The 5915-nt window shown below is 52.1% G+C and overlaps 1 pseudogene; it reads right to left on the bottom strand.

Annotated features, from left to right (window-relative positions):
- Nucleotides 1-491: 491 nt before the first annotated feature.
- Nucleotides 492-3943, bottom strand: LOC119357012 (annotated as a pseudogene).
- Between the last annotated feature and the right edge of the window lie 1972 nt (nt 3944-5915).

The raw sequence follows: 5915 nt of genomic DNA, 5'->3' as shown, positions 1-5915 counted from the left end.
GGACAAAACAAGAACAATATGAAAAAGACGTGAGATACGAGTTAGCCGTGCAAACGATTGAAAAAAACTAATTATGTTTTTGAGTCCCACCCAGCCTGGACAGGGTTCCTCAAATAGATAGCGTATAAATTCATTTAAAAAGTCAAGTATTTTTAAGTTGGACCAGATTCATAGCATCAACAACTGTTGAACAAATACAATATGAAAATATATCTAATAGTGATATTGATATGACGCCTCGCTAAAATTTTAAATTAGATTATAAATCATCTATTTGGGGACGAAGAGAGTTTCTTTTTTCAGATCAAGTTTCTATTTGAGACAGTTGCAGTAGTGAGCTAGAAAACAAAACCATAACTGAGGTAAATTCTCATCAACGCAAACATAAACCATCTTTTCAACCAAAAATATAGTTGCAGTTGCAGCTTCAAAATGTGATATACCTAGAGTGAAAACAAACTTGTACTAATACTGCGTGCGTGCGTGCGTGCGCTCATCACACAGCACAATAGCAATCATTATTCATTATTTATTACTAAGTAGAGCTGATAATCTTATGGCTAGTAGGAGAAGACCACTTCAGAGCCGCCCTCCTTGTCCTTCTTCCAAGAGACAGCAACCTCCAGCTTCCCGCCAACTCCCCATTCGAACGCAGCCTCAGACCCGTCCACCGTGCACCTCTCCGGCCTCGCCGATGAGTAGACCACCAGCCTCCCCGCCCCCTTCACCTTCACCATCACCTCCGCGCCATCGCCCCCAACATCAGCAATGGTGCCACCGCAGTTGAGCATGTCGACCACGCCGACCGACGCAAACTGGGTGGCCCCACCTGCCACTGGCATCACCGGAGCAAATGTGAATATCTCGTACGAGGATGGCTGCATGGTGAAGTGGATGGGCTCCGACTGAGGGGTCATCAGGAACAGCTCCCCAGAGTGGTGCTTGTACACGGCGGACTCTGCCCGTCGGCCATGGCTGCCGTCTCTTCCCTCTGCCCCCACTCGACATCAGTTGGGTGGACCTCGCCGATGACTGCCTTGTAGCAATGTGCGTGGCCTCGGATGCGGCGCTCTGCGGGGTCCCAGCCTGCTCCCTGGCAGTTGAACGCCCCAATCACACCTCCAAACTGCAAAAACATGCAAAGTTTTAGGTAATTCAGATACAAACAAACTGAAAACTCAATGGCATAATTAAGTCAAAATGGAATGTAGAACACCATGGCATAATTCAGTTATGTACTTGTGCTTGAGAATAATTTAGACACAAATCAAGTTGTTGGCGCCGCCTCCTCGCAGCCAGCACCCTCTTCTTCTACCTCTTGGTTGCCTCACACAACTCTCTTTTTTTCACTCATGAACACACACACACACACACACACACACACACACACACATGATGAGAAACCCACACGTACACACACTTGACCATGGAGCAAACTAGGTTTGCCTTTTTACTCCCGGTGAGAACAAATGCACAACATTTTCTTTCACTAGCTAGCCCTCACGGCCCCTTCTCTTTCATTACTGCAATTAACAGCACTAACACATGCCCGTACGCTCTAGACACCACGACCAAACACTACCCAGCCGTGTTCAGCTATCAACTTGACTTATATTCTGCTAGAATCGCTCTAGACATGCATGCACATGCAGCTAAAAACTACTAGAACAGCTTTGTACAGTTTTCTCCCTACTATAATGAAAAGGCAGAGCACTTGAACTACTCCACTAACCAACTCCTAGACTCACGCTAGTCCACAACTGACTCAACGACTACGGCCATCTCTGACCACTAACATGCAATGCACGCATGCAGGTGTACACATGTCAAGATTAATTCTAACACAAGTTTGGATGCCATGGCATAACAAGTAACTTAAATTAATGTCAAGTGAGGATACCGTGGCAAAATTAAAATTTGATGTTGTAATGAATTGAGAATCAAAATTAACTGAAATATAATTTTGTACCTTGTTGAGGTTCCACATCTTGAGGACAGTCTCCTGATCCGAGAGAGGGTTCTTGAAGAGGCAGTCTCTGGTGGGCAATGCATAATGGAGGCACAGCGGCAGGGTTCCGTCCGGGAACACAAGGGTCTTGAGCAAGGCAAAGTTATGGCAGCCAAGGGAGTCACTCACGTAGATGGGGCTGCCGGAGACGGCGCGGGAGGCGGCGTGGAAAGCGGCGCACACGTGGTCCGACTGGAACATGTCCCAGTCCGGGCGTACGAACTGGCCCATCCACAGGCTGTTGTAGGAGCAGTTCACCATGTGCACGCCCTGCAGCCAGTAGGCGTCGTCACCGTTGCCCAACCAGAAGTCATCGCCGGCACGGGCCATGGACACCTGCCTCGTCCCCAGGAAAAAGAAGTCGTTGCACTGCTCCATGCTCGCGATGATGCCCGTGCCCTCGAAGTTGGCGGCGATGGAATCAGAGAGCCCGGCGTAGTAGGCCTTGGCGAGCTCCACGCGGCCGCCATGCTCCGTGCACACGTACTCCAGCGTGTTGATCACGTCCACCTTCACGCCCGTCACCCCGGCGCCGGCGAGGCACGAGTGCATGGCGTCGTACAGCTTGCCGGCGTGCTGCGGCTGCACCAGCCCGATGCCGCCCTCCACGATGCGGTCCACGGCCAGGTCGTCCATGGTGCCCGCCAGGCCAGGGGAGAGGCGCGCGGGCTCGACGACGGTGTCCAGTGCCGCCGTGCCCGGACGCACGCCGCCCCACGCGCCGCAGAGAGCCTGCCACACGTACACGTCGTCCAGCGATGGGAACCTCTGCCTCATGTCCTTGAGGAACGCCTTCAGCCCCACCTCGCCGCCGTCGCCACCTTCAGCCCGGCTGCGGAGCTTGTCGAGGACGTCCGCGCTCTTGGCGAGCAGCTGCTCCAGCTCCCGCCGCAGCTGCTCGAGCTTGGCGTCGAAGCTTGACACCTCGGCGGCCGCCGCCTTCTTCCTGGCGTTGAGGATGCCCTCGATCTCGCAGGCCTTGCGGACGACGGTCTTGGGCAGGTTCTTGTCGTAGAAGAGCTCCGGCGGGCACCGCAGCAGATCGCCCTCCCTGTACCGCCGGAAGCGCTCGCCCTCGTCCAAGCGGTAGAGGCGTGCCGTCATCTGCCCGCCGCAGAGGACGAGCCCCGGCGTGTCGGCGTGTGGGGGGTCGTCGTCACGGTTCGCGCTCTGCCAACCGTCGTCGATGACGATGAAGCGGGGCGGCACGCCGGCGTCGGTAAACTCCGAGACGCCCTGCCAGACGCCGGCGGGGTCTACGGTGAGGTAGAACGCGTCCCAGGTGCACCAACCGAACCGCTCCGCCGTGGGCGGCAGGGCCTTCTCCTCGATGAGCTTGAAGGTGCCGAGGTGCACCCGGGCGGCAACGTAGGCCTCGCGGATGACCTTGTAGGGGTCGGTGCCGGCGTGCACGTAGGTTATGCGCCCGAAGTCCGTGCCGGTGACAGCCGGCGATCCGCTCTCGGCGCAGAGCACGAGGCCGTCCTCGTCGTCCTCCGAGGGGAAGATGGCGGAGCGGAAGTTGCCCTGCACGAGCGGGAGCACGAAGACGCACCCGCCGGGGCCGAGCTCGGGGGCGTCGAGGAGCACCCACTGCGTCTCGGGCTGCACGGCGCGGCCTTTGTCGCCGGCGCGCATGGTGCTCCACCACGTCTTGAAGCGGAACACGCTGAGGAACCTCCGGCCGGCCAACTGGCCGATGCGGCACGGCGCGCGGTCGGTGGCGGCCGGGGCCGTGAAGCCGAGGAAAGCGCCGCGGCCCGTGGCGGCCGTGGCCTGCTCGAGAAGGTGTGCCGGCGCATCAGAGGACGACGGGTCGACCTGGAATGGGGAGAGCGCAACGTTGGACGGCACGCCGGAGAGGAGCACGGCTCCGCCGACGGTGAGGCTGCCGTCGTGCAGGGAGAATGCGAACTGGGACGATGATGATGCCATTGTTGGACTTGGACTTGGACCAAGACAAACGATGGATGGACAATGTTGTGTTGATGCAAACGAACCAGCCTAGATCATGCGTATAAATAGTTCATTAGATGGAAGCAAACATTGGAATCTCGGAGGATGGGATCATATCAGATTACAAGATCATGTCCATATTCATATCCGGGATTTGGCTTCCCCTTGGCATTCTTTAACCCATCTTAATTTTAGGCGCCTGCCGACATTCACAAGGCTCTGGATTCTTTCTTTTTTACCGTCTTAGTATAAGACATCCAAGCAAATAAGGAAATTACATCCGATTATATAAAATCAGTTCATATCCATATCCCTATTCATATTCCTATTTAGATCACATATCCATTCCTTCCAATCGCTCATGTCTCTTCATGGTAACCAGCGCCCATGGCATTTTTTTCCATGTAGATTTTTTTTGTAACTTTTACGCAAAAACCATCGATACACATAGCTTGCATGATAACTAGCGCCCGATTGCATTTTAGGTTTTCCATTTTCATTTTTGATCAGTTTTACATTTTTATTCGGCATTGGCAAATGATTTACTCCGTCGGACGACTCCCAAACTTACTCATGCTACTGAAATGGACACAATTAGTCACGTGTGCATGCACATGGTCAACCAAATGCTGTGGAATGCCGACAATGTTGTGGTTTATAATTAAAATGCAACTTTAGCTGCATATAGCTACTCTTGCATTTGTTTGCATCTTTCGACGCCTTGTTTCGTCGCTTAGGTGAAGCCAACAGTGGCTACGGCTCTCGAGCATCTTTTTTTTAGGAAGGTCTTCATGGCTAGCTTTATTAATAATCAACAGAAGTTATATCATCCACCAAACTGGAAGTAATACAGGCCGGGGCCCCATCACTCCAGGAGTTCGAGATCTTATCACAAAAACAAAAGCTGGCTAGCTCATGCGCTGCCTGATTACAAGATCTAAGGCAATGTTTAAACTTGATCTTCGATAAGTGACGCCGCATCCACGCAATCCGCGAACACCGCAGCAACTGCGTCCCACCATCTGCTTTCACCTGTGCAATATTGTATCACCACGAGCGAGTCCGATTCAGCTTCCACCCTTGGAAATCCCAGTGAGTTTGCAAATATAAGCCCTTCCCTCATTGCCATTGCCTCCGAAGTAACAACATCATAGGCATGAGGAAAGTATTTGCATTGAGCAGCCAAAAAAATTCCCCTTGCTATCTCTTAGAACTGCGGCTACTGCTCCAGCCCCTACATCAGCATGAAACGCTGCATCGACGTTCAGTTTCACAAACTTCGGTTCAGGTCTGCACCAAGTATTCACCGGATCGGTGTGCTTCTTTGAAAAGGTTTCGTGGTAGTTATTTGTGATTGCAAGGACAGAAATAGGCCATTTTGCTGGGTCCAGGCGTTTACCATCATGTGTAACTTGTCGTCGAATCCACCAAAGGTACCATACTTCCACCACAATAATCTGCTTTATATCTAAGTTTGGTTTGAGCGGAGCAGGACAGTCATCAGCTGTTAGTAGATGTTCCAGAATGACTGAGCCTGACCGGTCAATCTTTTTAGCCTCTTCAATTATATATAGAATACCCAGCTGACCCCATAGAGATAATGCATGAGAGCAATCAAACAGCAAGTGACGCACATCCTCGGGTCCCTGGTGGCATATTGGACATGCACTATCTGAACCAACATGCCTATTAGTAAGTATGGATTTTAAGGGTATTATTCCATGCAGCGAACGCCAACAGAAGATTGAAACCTTTCGTGGAACTTTTAGCTTCTATAGCCTCGTCCATATTTCAGGTGAGTTTGAACCCCCCCCCGGTCTCTCCCTTAAGTTTTGCTGCGCCTGGTAGGTATGACTCCATTGCAGTTTGTACGCAGACCTTACTGAAAAAATTCCCATTCGGTCTGGATGCCAAGCGATGAAATCCTCAAATGAGTTGTAACTAAGTGGGA

This window comes from Triticum dicoccoides, chromosome 1A (assembly GCF_002162155.2).
Source record: "Triticum dicoccoides isolate Atlit2015 ecotype Zavitan chromosome 1A, WEW_v2.0, whole genome shotgun sequence".
In the NCBI taxonomy this organism is placed as follows: Eukaryota; Viridiplantae; Streptophyta; class Magnoliopsida; order Poales; family Poaceae; genus Triticum; species Triticum dicoccoides.
This window is presented reverse-complemented; position numbering and strand designations above follow the sequence as displayed.